Source organism: Suricata suricatta, chromosome 8 (genome assembly GCF_006229205.1).
Source record: "Suricata suricatta isolate VVHF042 chromosome 8, meerkat_22Aug2017_6uvM2_HiC, whole genome shotgun sequence".
In the NCBI taxonomy this organism is placed as follows: domain Eukaryota; kingdom Metazoa; phylum Chordata; class Mammalia; order Carnivora; family Herpestidae; genus Suricata; species Suricata suricatta.
The window spans coordinates 66,679,836-66,696,048 of NC_043707.1; the positions used below are offsets into that span (position 1 = coordinate 66,679,836).

At 43.3% G+C, this 16,213-nt stretch overlaps 1 protein-coding gene across 1 annotated transcript in view; it reads left to right on the forward strand.

Annotated features, from left to right (window-relative positions):
- Positions 1–16,213, forward strand: part of TGFBR3 (transforming growth factor beta receptor 3) — a 200,119-nt gene that overhangs the window by 82,799 nt on the left and 101,107 nt on the right. The window lies entirely within an intron of this gene.

A 16,213-nucleotide genomic window follows, 5' to 3' on the forward strand; every position in this document is an offset into this window, starting at 1 on the left:
TTGTACTTGAATGGAAAGAGCTGGGCGGATAGCTCCTTATGCCATCTAGGCAGCTTCTCAAAGACAGTGCTGGTCTAGGTGATGGTGATTAGCCAAGCTTATAGTGACTCATTATTTCATCTGTCCTCAGCACTATTTGAAGCATTCATACACTTAGCCCATGAAGTCCTATTATTATCCTGCTTTTACAGGTGACAGGTGCAAAGATAACTCACTTACATAAGGTCATCACCTTAAAAGAAAAGTGGCCTCCTCTTTCCTGTGGCTCAGAAATGACCTAGTTTGTGGGTAATGGTCGTCATACTCGAATCTAACACACAGTTGCCATTCTTTCTGTATTTAAGCTTCTGTGTGTCAGAAGTGTTATCAATCATGTATTATCAGAGAGAGAGAAACCACAGTAAAGCCTGATCACAGCTAAGTGTAGGAAAACTAATGCAGAATGGAATTTATCTTTGAGTTTTCTGGTCAAGGAAATTAATTTCCAGAACCATTTGTTTATGCGCCTCAACCACTCTGCCTTTTGTGGGGAGTAGGAAAAGGAGAGGTGAGGTGTCCAGAAGGAAAAGCAAACTGATTTTAATCTCATGAAAGTGTGCAGAGTTGGCTCATTTCAAAGACGAACCATCTAACCTTTTCAGCTACACTGGAAATTATTGTTAATGCACTTGGTTGCTTGCCATTGTTGCTGCAACACATATTTCAGGTCAGATTTCTTTATCCTCGCAATGTGTCTTTAATTCTTAACTTATGGGGGAGATTTGTGGTGGGAGGGAGAGGAGGAGGAGGAAATGCAGTTCCTATGAAGCGTTGCTGACTCCAGCAATTCTTTAGCAGCAATAATTACTCATTTTATATGAATTCTTTCAGAGGGACTAAGAAAGAAAAGAAAGTTTGAGCTATTACAGAAGCAGCAACAGCAGAAATTCTGGATGTTAAATTGTGCGGTACTGTTGTTGACTCTTAAAATAGATTCCAATAAGATGATTGAAGCAAAAGAAAAATACCTCCAGGACTGACAGCAGATTTCTTCCACACGTACATTTACTATGTTAGATTAAAATGTTCATGGCAGTACTAAGGATACAAGAAACTAGCTGACATCCAGGGACATGGTGTGTTCAGTGAGGGAGTAAAGAAACGGGGCCTATGGGGGATAGTCTCCAAAATTTGTTTAAAAATCTAAACATTACTCTTCTTTCTTCAGTATTCGTATATGGATAAGTATGACTTGGGATTAGTCTTTTGAAGATATTTTTGAGATGAGGTACCTGAGGGAAATTGCTGCATTCTTTCTTTCTTTGGGGACTTTTTAAGAATTAGATGGTTGCAGTTCAGTCCTTTTTGAAAACAAGATGTTGGGATATGTGATCTTTGGAAATTCCATCTGACACTGAGTTGCTCTCATATAGTAGACCCTTGGAGTATTTCATAAAAGAGAGAGTATAGAGTACAACTTCAGAGTGGTTGGGGCACAAGAGAATGAAAAGAGAGAATTAAAAGAGATTAACGGGGTGGAGAGATACTAAATATTAAATCTCTCATCTTCTTCATATATGACTGTGCAGCCATGTAGTTTTTATGATCATTTGAACTGTATGATCCAGCAATTCCACTTTTCTAAGTATATGCCCAAAAGAAATGATAGCATGTGCCCACACAAAAACTTGTCCTTAAATAGTTATGGCAGTGTTATTCATATTAGTTGAAGAGTGGAAACAACCTGAATGTCCATCTTCTGATGAATGGATAAATAAATTGTGGTCAATCCACCCGATGAAGGGTTAACTCACTAATAAAAAAGGAATGAAGTGCTAACCTGTGCTGCCGTGTGGATGAACCTTGGAGACATGATGCTGAGTGAAAGAAGACAAGACGGACACATATTTTATGAATCCATTCATATGAAATGTCCCGAATAGGCAGATTTGGAGAAACAGAAAGTAAGTTAGTGGTTGCTGAGGGCTGAAGGGCAAGAGAGAAATGGGGGTTGACCGCTCATGAGTACAGGGTTTCTTTTGGAGGGACAGAAATGTTCCAAAACTAAGTTGTGGTGATGGTTCCACAACTGCATATGAATAAACACCACTGATAAATGTGAATATACTAAAAGCTGTTGGAATGCATTTTAAATGGGTGAATTGTATGGTTATGTGAATTTTATCTCAGTACATTCAACCTGGTAATACTGTAATTAGCCTATAAAGTTTACCTGAACTATATTCACTTTCTTTTTTAAACCAAGATTGCTTACTCCCTCAACCTGAAGTCACGTAACTCTGTTGTTCTCACTGGATAACTTAGTTTTTATAGATATCATGTGTTCTGTGCTAAAAATCACAGCTGATCTGTTTTTGGAGTAACAGTGGGAGGACCAGCGGTACCCTCTGTGCACATCTCTACTGAATAGTGAAGATAAATACTTGTCAAAATATAGTCACTCCAAGGTATAACTGACCTTGACTCTGATGACCAAAGTAGTTGTTTTTCACCAGGTCCCCCTTAAGTGATTAAATCACCTCTTTCCCCTGGTTTGTTATTGGTGCAGGATGGGCACTAAGATCCATTATGAATCAACCCTTCTCTAACATTTTGCTAAATTCCTACCTCCCAGGCGTCTTAAGGCTCTTCAGCTGAGGAGAGGCTACTGCTATTCCTATGTGGAGGAGGTGACAGAGCCCCACACATGGAAGTAATAACCTCAGGTTGACAAGATTTGGAGAAACAGTTACGTTAAGTTAGACAAACAATTTCATAGGCCAGCAGAGAATTTGTATCTGAAACTCACTTGTTACAATAATGTATACAAAGCCTTCTGTAGCAATGCACTGCTTTGCCATTGGCCTCCTGCTGGGTTCTTCTTAGGACAGTGCAGAGACCTATAATTGTATTTTTTATCTGAGACCACACCTCTCATTTGTAATCATTGGTTTTGGAAACAACAGGCCTGGAAGTGAACGGGAAACTTGAAAAAGACTCTCTGGCGACAGAGAAGGGCAGAAGACAGTAAACAGCCCGGAGAGATCAGTTTTGTCTTTAGAAATATGTGGACACCGGTGTCATCATTTCCATCCTATGAAAAGGGGCTCTTGCTCTTTGACTTCAAAGTAAAATGCCTCCATCCCTGGCAGAGTTCGGGCCCTCAGGGTGTTTCCTGATTTCTGAAGGGTTATAGCACCACCAGAGGCTTGTTTACAGTAACATACTTTCATTAGTTGCTGGAATGGCAACAATTTTTTTTCCTATCATCTAATTCTTACTGTGACCTGCTTTTATGTGGCGATGTGTCTTTTCTATTTCCGACTTACCTAATTGCCTGTTTACTATGAAAAGCTGCTGAGGATAAGACCCTAGTTAGCATCACCTATGTCTATAAAAGACATGGTGTTTAAATTTATATATTTGACTTGACATTAAAGTAATAACCATTAATGTCTGTGCCAATAACTGGCTGTATAGAGGAAAGATCTGGAATGCTCCACTGTCATGGGAAAGGGACCAGGTTTAATAAGTTTATCCCTCAGAAAGTTCAGAACCATTCATATTTTCATGTATTTGCTTAATCTCTGCCTCATTCCAAAGAAAGGATTTGGGATGGGCTTACAATAGACATCTCAAGAGTGTAAGCAGAAATGCAGGATGAGGACAAAGCAAAAGAAAAGCATAGTTGTTGGCCACGGGGAACTGTGGTTGGTATGGTTGAGTAGGACATTTGGACCCACGCATCTTGGCAGGTGGGGCCAAATGGGACGTGTGGTTAATCATGCATACGATTCCAAGTCATTTTCACTTTGTACCTTCTTGAGGACTGTGGCCTGAAGTTGTTCCTTCTGCTTTTTAAAAAAATTTAATATTTATTTATTTTTTAGAGAGAGTCAGAGCTTGAGCAGGGGAGGGGCAGAGAGAGAGGGAGACACAGAACCTGAAGTAGGCTCCAGGCTCTGAGCCTGACACGGGGCTGGAACTCAGGAACTGTGACATCATGACCTGAGCCAAAGTCGGATGCTTAACTGACTGAGCCACCCAGGTGCCCCTCCTGCTTCTTCTTTGAGGGCAGGAAAGACCACAGTTGGCAGAAAGAATAGGAAGTAAGCACATCTATCTGAAATGCTAACTGTTCTGCTTGCTTCTGAAGAGGTCCTGTACCCACCGAGTTACGGTAACAGTGACAACCGAGGCAGTGGTGGTGGTGGTGGTGGTGAAGTGCCGGCTGGGGGCCAGCCACTCCTTGGTGCTTGTGTTGTCTCTGCTGGTCCTTACTGTCACCAGGCAAAGGAGCGATGTTTAGAGAGGCGCTCGACGCTGGGTCAGTTGGACTCTTCTAGCTCAAGCTTTCCCTATCTTCCTGCCCACTTCCCTCCTACCTTCAGCTCTTACCTTGTTCCTGGCTCTGAAACCTGCTGACCACTTTGGCTCCACCTGTGAGGTGAGCCAGCTGATCTCCTATTGGGGGTTTGGGTTTCCTGCATAGGCTTGTGACCGCTCATTCCAGTGCCCCCAGTCCCTTTTCATTCCCTTCTTTTGGCTTTGAGGCAGTATTAAGGTTGGTCTCTTTCTGTCTGTTTTCCTCTCTTGTTGAGATTATCACATAAGATGTTACTAATTCTTGCAATCTGCATGGCTGTTAATGACCACACCAAATGCCGCCTCCCATCTGTCCTTCATAGTTGATTATTTCCTCCCCTCTGTCTCCCCATAAAGCTTTCAGCTGCCTTCACAAAAGTAGCCCACCTTCTTGTCCTCTGCTTGTAATCCGTGACTCCTTGTGACCAAACTTGCTTGAACCATGTGATAAAGAACAATGAACAAATTAAAGGATCTTCCTGCCATGAATGAAATGGGTGAGCTTTAGCCTGTGGACTTTGACTCTGATTTGACATCTGCTTTGCTTATCTACACATAGTCTTTCCTCTGCTTCCACAATATTAATAGGAGAACAACATTTCTCTTCCCCCTAATTATTTTTTTTAACATTTAATTATTTTTGAGAGACAGAGACAGAATGATCAGGGGAGAGGCAGAGAGAGAGGAAGACACAGAATCTGACGCAGGCTCCAGGCTCTGAACTGTGAGCACAGAGCCCAACATGGGGCCCAAACCCATGAACCATGAGATCATGACCTGAGCTGAAGTCAGATACTTGACTGAGCCACCCGTGCACCCCATCTTCCCCCTCAGTTATTAAAATATAGATAGAGCAGCCCAGGGGTGAGGGGAATGGGCTTTGTCTTACCTTTAGTCATCACCGCCAAAAGAAGAGATACAAAATTTCAAGACTGGCTTTTTGGAGACTACCTATGCGAGGCCAAAAATATCAGATGAACACTGAACAGTGGCACACTAGCTGCCTTCCTTCTCTGCCTGGGACATTTTTTCCTCTGCAGTTATTCGTGACTGACTTTCCAGGGCTCGTTTTGTGTTTGTGCAGAAAAAAATCCAAATAAACTCAAGGCTCTTAATGTTTCAGAGATCTTAACATGTAGTATATGCTTAGCAAGTGTCAGAGTAAACCGCTCACACACAGACACTGTATATTGGTGAAGTTTAGTTACTAAACAAATACCTTCCATGTATAAACGCTGCCTGGTGTTTGTTTAAGTGGAGATTGTTTTGGAAACCACTCCAGCCTGTTAGGTGAGATTACCTCTGAACTGACCATTTCTCTGTGCTGACAGCAGAGATGCAGGGCTTGAGCCCACGAACCATGAGAAGTCAGATGCTTAACTGACTAGCCACCTGGGTGCCCCGAGATACTCCATACGGTTTAAGTGACGGCAGCCTGCTGGGCAGTATGCAGGCGCTAGGCTAGGAGCAGGGTTGGGGAAAGCAAGGCAACTAGACCTGGTTGCTGGCTCAGCAGAGGACAACACAGGCTAGTTTAGAACTGGCCACGCTAGTCAAGGATGGTTTCTAACATGTTGGGGCAAGATGCTGTATTAGAAACTACAGCCAACTCTCAAATAAGAACTCTCCAGAAACCCGGTTTTGGCAGTGTAGAAAAAAGTGAAAGCAGAAATCATAGCGATAATAGTAAACATCAGGGTTTAGCAAACAAATTGGGACACAAACTAAGCAAAAAAGTTACGACATTCCTACCAAGATGCTGGCTGGCCACAACGCGTAAACCCTGTCATTTATCATAGTAATGTCCAGATGCTGTGAAATTGCCCTCAGAAAGCACTGCATCTTGCCCCACTGGAGGGACTGAGCCTGGTTGGTCTCTGCCATTTTAGCGTGAGGTAATGCTGGCTTAAATTCTCTGTTGATTGGGAGGTGACAGATTGAAAAAGCCTCTCATGGTTGCGTCTTCCCCAGTCTGGAGAAGGCACTGCCTTGACCCCCTCTAACATTTGTTCAGCAGTGTTTTCCAACCATTGTGGTGTTCATCTCTATGTAGGTTAGGATTCTAGCCCTGATCCATACCGTTGTTGCCATGGCAATTTCCTCTTGACTTTAAAAAAAATTGTAATTTCCTAAAAATGTTGTTAGAAAATGTTTTTTTGCAGGAGCCCCCTCCACATCTGAAAATGTGACTTTTTGCTTTTAGGACTTTTTTTGGAGAGTATTTTAACAAGCCGTAGACCAAAGTAAGAGGCAAGTCTACAAATCTGAGACCCAGATGTGCTGATTGGGCAAATGCCCAGCTGGTGTGTGCAGAGTGTCCAAATCTCCAACTTGTACTTTCTTGTTTTCATTGCTTATCTTCTATCTTGACATTTTGTTTGAGAATAAAAAGAAATTTACTGCTAATATCTCTGACTTAAATACTCAAATTCTGCAGAAATGTTTCTTATATCCCTTTTAGATGGTTCCCCCACTCTGTTTTCTGAGTATTTCTGTGAAACTTAGCATGTTTAATTATTTTGCTTTTCTTTCTTCCACACTGAAGAGGCCAGGCGTGAACTTGGTGCTGCTGATCATCTCTCCATGCTATTCTGCTTCTCTTATCCTTGCCTCTCCCACTTCTTGAACGAGTGAATGTCTGTTTGTCCAGCCTTTGCCTTCTTTCCTCTCTGTGGCCTGACTTCTGTTCTCCTGAGCTGATTTCTGATGATGCCCTTCAGACCAGCATCAAGGGATGCTGGGAGTGGAGGGGTGTCCTGGACAGTCTAGACTTCACTACCGAACAGAGGAGACCAGGGCCAGGGAGTGAAGTGATGACTTGTTCACTGTCAGACAAGTTGGTGCCAGTGCAGGACTGGAAGCCAGGGGCCCTGATGCCTCTGGCCGGGCGCTTTCTACCCCAGCATCTTTCCCCACTGTTACTCCTCCACAGCTCCTTTTTCTGCAGCCCCTTTTCTGGCCTCTCCCTCTGGCCTTTAGGATGTTACCTTAGCCTGGTTCTCCTTCTACCGTACCATCTGTTTTTCTGTTTCTTTCCCAGCTCTTTGTTCCTTCTCAGGGGTTCTTGACTGGAGTGTGGTATTTGGCCTCTTTTTCGCCCTGTCTGATGTCCCTGGGTCACTCGTCTGTTCTCTGGATTTGGGTTGTCACCTCCACGCGAAAGACCCCCGACACTCCTTCCAGGCTTCTCCAGTGGAGCTCCAGTCAGGTCTCTAAAGAACCCTGCCTCCCAGGTCTTACCTCAAGCTCCCAGATACCTGAGACGTGCTGTGGGGAAGTGGTTATTCCAGGGTTCTGTCTGGTGTTACTCACTTCCCAAGCGTGTGGCTCTGGGGGAGTTAAGCCCCATTTGTTCATCTGTAAAATGCAGATGATAGTAGCAGTTCCTTAGCGAGTTCACTGAGGCTTGAGAGATGTCTGGATGGCACTTAGGGCTGCCGTGTGTGCCTGGCATATAGTAAATAATCAAATGCTAGCTCTCTATCATCTCTGAAATGGAATGTGAGCCATTATTGTCCTTATCCCAGTCCTGCTTATCAGTCCAACTGCCCTGTCCCAACAGTGTTGCTGTCCCATCTGTCTTGGGTCCTTGGAACCATCTTGGAATGGCCCATCCCTTTCAAGCCCTATATTGGTCCGTCACCAAGTTTTATTGACATTTCCTCTGAAACTTTTCTTGAATTTCTGTGTTCTTCTCCACTTACCCTGCAGCTTTTTTTTTTTTTAATTTGAGAGAGAGATAGAGAGAGAGATTGAGATTGAGAGAATCTTAGGCAGGCTCCATGTTCGGCATGGAGCCCAAGTTCAGAAATTGATTCCAGGACCCTGGGATCATAATCTGAGCTGAAATCGCATTGGAAGCTCAGCTGACTGAGCCACCCAGGTGCCCTCTACCCTGCAGCTTTTTAAACCAGTTTCCTGGGACTGATTGTTTCAGTCTATCTTGTGAACCATTTCTTAAAACCAGTTTTCTCTACATAACACCTCATAATTCATTCATTTACAGACGCATTCAGTGAGTTACTCACTGAGAACCTACTGCCTCCTTGGTAGACATTCTGCTACATCCTTTTTTATTTTAATTTTTTAATTTTTTTTTTGAGAGAGAGAGAGAGAGAGAGAGAGAGAGAGAGAGAGAGGGAGAGAATGAAGAGGGGAGGAGCAGAGAGAGAGGGAGACAGAGGATCTGAAGTGGGTTTCATGCTGATAGCAGCAAGCCTATGTGGGGCTCGAACTCACAAACCACAAGACCGTGATGACCTGAGCTGAAGTCGGACATTCAACTGGCTGAGCCACCCAGGTGCCCCACTTCTGCTACATTCTTACTCATGTTTATGTCTTCAGCATTTATGGAGAATTTAGAGCAAATAAATTGTAATGCAGTGTGACAAATACTATGACCATTATTTGTTTTAAAATTAACAAAATTTTGCAGGAGCCCAACAGAGGCAGTGGTAATTCTTTCTGCAAGTATGGGAACGACTCCCAGAAGAGAGCATTTAATAAAGGGCTTGAAAGTCAAGTAGAAGTTTCTGGACAGAAGAGAAGAGAGGCCTCAGTATACACAGAGGGAAAAGCAGAAACCACATGTAGAGGAAAAATTCCTCCATGTACATGTGTGTGGCTGGGGTACAGGTCAAGGAGTGCAAAACTATGGCCTTTGGGCCAAAGTCTGCCTGCTGCCTGTTTTATATGTACATAATTTACATATCATAAAGTTTATTTTTCAGCTCCCCGAAAAGAAACTTTGTACCTGTTAGTGGTCATTCTCCATTGCCTGTGGTCCTACCCTTGCCCTAGACAACCACCTTGGAGTAGAAATAAAGTCTACTTTATTTCTTTACTTTGGGCATTTTTTATAGATGGAATCATATAGCATATGTGATTTTTATGACTGGCTTCTTTCACTTAACATAATGCATTTGAGATTCATCCTTGTTGTAGCATGTATTGGTTATTTCATTCCTTTTTATTCCCTAACAGTATTCCATTGTATGGCTCTGCGGTATTTTGCTTATCCATTCACCAGTTTGATATCTGTTCTTTAAATAAAGTGTTGTTGTTTTTTTATTTGTAAATAAAGCAGTGTATATGGAACATAGCCATGCCTATTCATATATCTATCATACTGTGGTTGCTTTCTTACTACAATGGCAGACTTGAGTAGTGTGACAAAGTCTGAAAGATTGATGATCTGACCATTTGCAGGGAAAACTTGCCAACCACTGGGATAGAGGATGGGGACAATGGTGGGGACAGTGGGGGAAGGGGGGGGCTGGGCCTTGTAAGTGGAAGATGAGAGTGGAAAGTCTGCATGAGTGAAGGTTTGGACTGTGGATCTGTGGATCCACCATGGATCTGTGTTTCTCCAAGTATGTGTGGTATGTGAACTCTGCTTCTGAATCCCTTAGAGATGCTTAAGTGCAGGTTCCTGAAACTCATCCCTGACCTTCCAGGGGAATCCATTGCCCCACACCTTTCTCCTAGTTCCGCCTGAACTGCCCTCTTAACTCACTCATTCTGTGCCATGTTAGAAGTCCATTTGTAAGTCTTAACTCTTCAGCAAACTCTTCCTTGGTTCTTTATCCTCCTCCCGCTCCCTGTCTTCTAAAATTGCTCTGAGTCCCCTTCTCCCCACCCCCACCCCAGCACCGTCTGTACCTCCTCAGAGTATGGGATTGTGTATTTTCGTGTAGTATTTGCTGCTGAATCACACTAATCTTGCACACCCAGCGGCGAGTGGACTCCTTAGAGGCAGAAACCAAGTCTTGGACCTCTTTTGCTTGTGCATATTGGGTTCTTGAATGATGCCAAGGATGTTATTTAAAGGATCACTGTAAGTCTTCGGAGACTACTCCCCTTTTCCACACTGAACCTTAATTGGATTTGCATCGTATCTGTGGACTTGGTGTTTTGTTCTCAGGCCTCTCTTAACCATTCTAGCTAAGAGGCACCCTCCATTTTGTATTATGGCTTTGATTTCTTTTTCCTAATTAAATTTCATGCTCCTGCAGTTTAAAGTATCCAGAGCTCTGTGTCAGTCTTTCCCCGGTCCATTTCTGAGATTTTGTTACATTTTTTTCTGTAGTGTTACAGACTGTAGTCATCTGCTAGTAAACTAGTTAGTCCTTTTCCTCAGCGAAAAGCCGAAAAGCCGTAAGTGATTTTCAGCTCCATGCAGCTCTCTGGGGTAACTCATGTGACCTGAGCCAGGTTTGAAGTTAGGCCATTAAGAATGATCTGTCCTCATGATGTAGGGGAGGATTCCCAGCCAATTCTTAATATGGCTGGAATTAATTAACCTTGATTCCCCCAATTAAGAGAGGGTATTTTACTCTACCCTATATTGTTAAATATCTCATAACTTGTTTTTTTTATTTTGTTTTTTCACTCAGTGAGCACTTAAAATATCCCTGCCTGTATAGTAATTTGTTCCCTGTTTAATGTGGCTTTTTCCTTTGTTTACTCTGGACTCAAGTCTTTGTAGCTTGTTTTCTAAGTCAGCTCAAAAGTTGCTGGTCATTGGATTTGGCAGCGTTTTCAAGCTTTACCCACCAGAACCCTACAGGAAGTTGTGTGTCGGCCAGAAGAGTCTGTTTATTTAAAGCATGGTGTCCAGCAGAAGCAATCCATTTATGAGGGTCTGTTCTTAAAGGTGCAGGAATCTGGATCTCTGTTTGGAAAACCTGTTGCTTTGACTTCGTTGCAATGTGTGCTCTGTCCTTTCCTTTCCAGACTGCCAGGGCACCTCAGCCAGACTGGTGGGTAATTGAAATAGTCCTTTCTGAGCTTCTTGGCCTTGTCTGAAATGCTAAAATATCAATGTCCAGATAACTGGATAGCTCTTTTAATCTCTTAAGAATAGGATTGAAAACTATCTTTTTTTAATGAATTAGCTTTTAGAAGTTTATTGGTCACATTAAAAATTTTTTTTTTAAATTTTTAATGTTTTTATTTATTTATTTATTTATTTATTTATTTTTAAGAGACAGAGAGAGACAGTGTGAGCAGGGGAGGGTCAGAGAGAGAGGGAGATACAGAATCTGAAACAGGCTCCAGGCTCTGAGCTAGCTGTTAGCACAGAGCCCAATGCAGGGCTCGAACCCACAAACCATGAGATCATGACCTGAGCCAAAGCCAGACACTTAACTGACTGAGCCACCCAGGTGCCCCGGTCACATTTTTTTTTAATGTTTGTTTCTTTTTGAGAGAGAGAGAGAGAGAGAGAGACAGACAGAGTGAGTGGGGGAAGGGTAGAAAGAGAGGGAGACACAGAATCCGGAGCAGGCTCTAGGCTCCGAGCTGCCAGCACAAAGCCCAATGTGGGGCTCCAACCCATGAGCTGTAAGATCATGACCTGAGCTGAAGTCGGATGCCTAACCAACTGAGCTACCCAGGTGCCCTATCATTTTTAAATATTCTGATAGTGTTTTGCTCTGAGTGCCCTCCTGATTTAGAATGCTAAAACTTAGTTGAAATGGCTATACTTTTGACTTCTGGGTATGGTTCCTTGCCCACCGTCATCTGGTATTGTCTAGGTCCTAGTCCAAGACATCCTGCAATAGTGCTTTACATTGATGGCATTTTTTACCCAAACTCTATAGAGTCCCTTGGCTGAATCTGGGATTTTTATATCCTTTGCAGGAAGACAGGCAAATTGCAGGTATGACTTGGCTTCTGTTGAAGATAGAAAGACTAGCTGGGTTTAGCTATGAGCCAAGGATCCAGGATCACTGCAGTAGCCTTATTCCTACCTGGAGCCCAGATACCACATTGTGCACATTAAAGTTTAACTTCTCTTTGTTGATACGTGTGTACACTTATCTGATTCCTTCTGAATTTGCTATAGCAAATTGGTGATGTGGCTATGGTTTATATGTGCCTCGCCCTAGGCTTGCCACAGGGTAGGTACTCAATACCTGTACATGGGTTTAGATGGAAGCAACATTCATTATCTTAAGAGGTGAGAGCCTTTGGCAAGTGTGGCCTTGCTCCTAGTGATGTGGGCACATGTGCAGGTGCCTTGGGAGAGGGGGAAAAAGAGACATTGCAGCTGAGAGGACTGAGAAATGGAGGGTAGACAGAAAATGGGATGTTTCTTAGCTGTAACCAGGCTGTGGGGTCAGGGTAGTCTTTTAGTGGTCAACAGTTGGATCTTTTTGTGAGGTGGAAGTTTTATTGAGATTTCTACTTCCTAATACCTACAAAAGAGCATCGACTCGCTTGAAGTCTCAGGTAAATTTAACATTTAAGAACAATATTTTACACATTCCTACTCCTCTCAATCTCAGTTTGATAGACGTGCACTAGTGCTTTCCTTGGGAATCAGTGGTTTCTGAAGATAAAGGACAAATCTGAAGTCCAAGGCAGCTAAAGGTCCAACGGGGCATGGACATGCATGCTTTGGTGTGAGATTTATGGGTATTTAGGGTGTCTCCTTTGCTTGCCACTTTGAGTCATAAATTGGGGGGCCTTCCAAAGTCAAAGCCGATTGAAGACTTTAATTTCCAGTGATGAGTCATGCTTGGGCATTTTGCCTTCGTCATCTGGCCCCAGAGGACTTATGGGGGCCAACTGTTCTACCTTGTATTCTGAATACCACCCCCGCATTCCCAGATTTTGTCTGGTGCAGTTGGCCAAAGGGCTCTACCTGTTCCCCACTATTAGTTCTTTCCGCTGAGCCTAGCACCATTTAGAGGTTTTAATATTGGCCCTTTACGACTCTGTATGTTATTAGTGTTGCTGTCAGTCCTGCTTCCGTATGGACTGAAGATTGCACTCCCCGCCCCCCGCTTATCATTGCTGGTTGTTAAGATAGTGAGAATGTAAATGAAACGGTAATATTACTATTATGAACAAGTCTTTCTCTGAAGAGATTTTTTTTCATTTTTAATGCTGTAAATATCTAATTCCCAGTGTTTTAGTTGGAAGCTCTTCAAATTTCCCAAATCATAAAATCTTTCAAAGCCTACTCCAAGTTACTTTTTCTTGATTCCATTCTCCTTCTTTTTGCGTTAAAAAAAAGGAAAGAAAAAAACCACCCTATTTCCAAGTAGGGAAACGACCTCTGTTTATAAGACACCAGAGTGACATGGACCCCTAACCTTCCATGAGCTTTTTTGATGTGTTTTGGAGATGTGTACAAGAATGCTATTTAGTCCTGTCTTTGCCATGTGTTTTTATATACATTTCCTAAACACTTTCCCTGGCTCTGTACTATTGCTATGTATACGTCCTACATGTGTTTCCTATTTTTTATGACTCATACTTACGGTACTCATAAAGATTTATCCTTTATCTTGGCTCTGAGTAATGAGTCCACTTGCACGTTTCCAGCAGGCATGTGGGGTGGGACTTTTTACTGAATCCTGCAGGGTAGGCCTCTTCAAGGCACAGTGCAGGAAACATGACATATTCATCTGAAGGTACTACTCACTTCTCCTCCCCAAGGGAACAGTCAGCTCAGTTTTTGTGAATTTATTAATTTGTATTTTCCAAGTTTTTCTTTCCCTTTGCCCCTTTTAGCCATTCTGCTGCTTATTGCGAGACCCCCAGGAGGCAACTAGATGGAACAAATGCTCTGCTCCTTTTCCCTGCTTGTGACTGTGTGAAAGGGTTTGGTGGAGGAAGAAGTAGAAACAGTTCAGCTGAAGCGATACGTGTATTACATGTGGCAGCAAACACCCAGGGGGTCTTCTTGGAGTCACATAAACATCCAGATCCAAGAGACTGTCAGAGGCCCCAGGTGGCTTTAGTCTACTTAAAGAGTTCCAGGGTGGGGACCACAGCTCACAGCTGGGCAGCATGGCATCTCATTTTTTCAGGTGCCCTGTGGCTGTCTGCACATCAGTCATATCACCATCCAGAGCTCTCCAGTAGTTGTCTCAAATGCCAGGAGATCTATGGGGTGTGTGTTTGTCTGTCTTGTCCTGGTTTAGAAACTTCATACCTCCTGGGAGCTAATATGCAACTGTGCTCTATAGGAAGAGTGTCGATGGTGGCCATGAAGGAAATGCCCGTTTTTTGAGAGTCACTGTTCTCAGGGAAGCCCTCACATCTCTCTTCCTATCAGGTATTTTTAATCTTTCCAATACTAGTATAGTTTTCCAGTTAGGGGTAAAATTTGATCATAAGCAACTTGCCTTATATTATAGTTGGCATGTTGTTGTAGACTACCAGGGTTACAGAGTTAAGAGAGTTAACAGAAGATCAAATTCTCATGTAAAGGAGGAATACATTTTGCCAACTCTCTGTCCACACCTGTGGTAGGCTAACTAGTGGCTCCCAAAGATATGCCCACATCCTATTCCCCAAGATGCGCCTACATGAATGTTTTATAGAAAATGCTACTATACAAATGCTTTATAGAACAAGTCTTTGCACATGTGATTAATTTAAGGATTTTGAGGGGAGAAGATTCTCCTGGATTATCTGAGGGGCCTCTAAGGGCAATCACATGTGTCCTTGTAAGAGAGATTTGATAGAGACAAAAGGGGATAAGGCCATCTGACTCTGGAGGCAGAGATAGGAGTGACAGGGCCCCAAGCCAAGAAATGACAACATCTGTGGGAGGCCGGAAGAGGCAAGAAGTGGATTTTCTCTTAGAGCTCTGGAGGAAGCACTGGCCCTGCTGACACCTTGATTTGGGCTCATTAACCTGGTTTGGTGCAGACTGGTTTTGGATGTCTGGCGTTCAGAACTATGAGAGAATACATTTCTGTTGTTTTAAGCCCCTGAATCTTTAGTAATTTGTTACAGCAGCCACAGGAAACTAATACACCCCCTCTTTCACATCAGCTTGGGAGGTGACCTTGAGTTCTTTCTGTGTAGTTCTCCTGCCCTCATTTGGTTCACTGGCTGTGTTCTTCATCTCTGTAAAGGACACCACCACCCCGTTGCCGAGGCCAAGAACTTTGGCATTATCCACGACCTCCTATGTTTTCTTAGATGTCATGTCCGATCTTGTTTATTCTACCATAAAAATATATTCTGAAACAGCCTCTACTTGACACCCCCCCAACACACATGCCAACCCTCCCCTCTTCAATGGAGCCACCATCTCATCTTTATTTGAGACACGGTGAATGGCTGGCCCACATCCCTTCAGAGGGCAAGATCTGGAGCTAGGTTCATGGGTTGGAAGCCTGGCTCCACTCTTTATGAGCTGTGTGACTCTGTGCGGGTGTTTAAATAATAGTATCTACTTCATGGATACAATGACAGTAAAACAGTTACACTGTGACAGGTGCTTTGAACAGTGCTTGGGCTATAATCACACAATGAGTGTTAGCTGGTATCATTATTAACTAATAAGATCTGCTCCCCACACGGCAGCATCAGTCATCCTTGTAAGTCCGAGTCACAAAACTCCACCTGAACTTCCTGCAGTGGCGTCCATTGCATTTAGAATCAAATCCCCACCACACTGTTCAGCCCCCACCCACCTGCTCACCAATATTACGGTGCTACAGTTGTGGGGCCTGATGTCCTCCAGAGGCACAGAGCACACTCCCACTTCCTGTCCTCTGCCTGGAGCACTTCTCCGTCCTTTCATCCAGTCCCTGCCCAGCTGGCACCTCTGCAGAGAGGCCTTCATTGACCACCCCATTTATTTATTTATTTATTTATTTATTTAGTGTTTGTTTAAATGTTTATTTGTTTAAAAAATTTTAAACATTTATTTTTGAGAGAGACAGACAAGTGAGTGGGGGAGAGGCAGAGAGAGAGAGAGAGGAAGGCAGCTATGTTCACCACTATACCACCAACGCTGCTCTGAGAGAGGAAGAGAGAGAAAGAGAGAGAGAGAGATGCAGAATCCCAGGCAGGCTCCAGGCTCTGAGCTGTCAGCACAGAGCCCAATGTAGGGCTG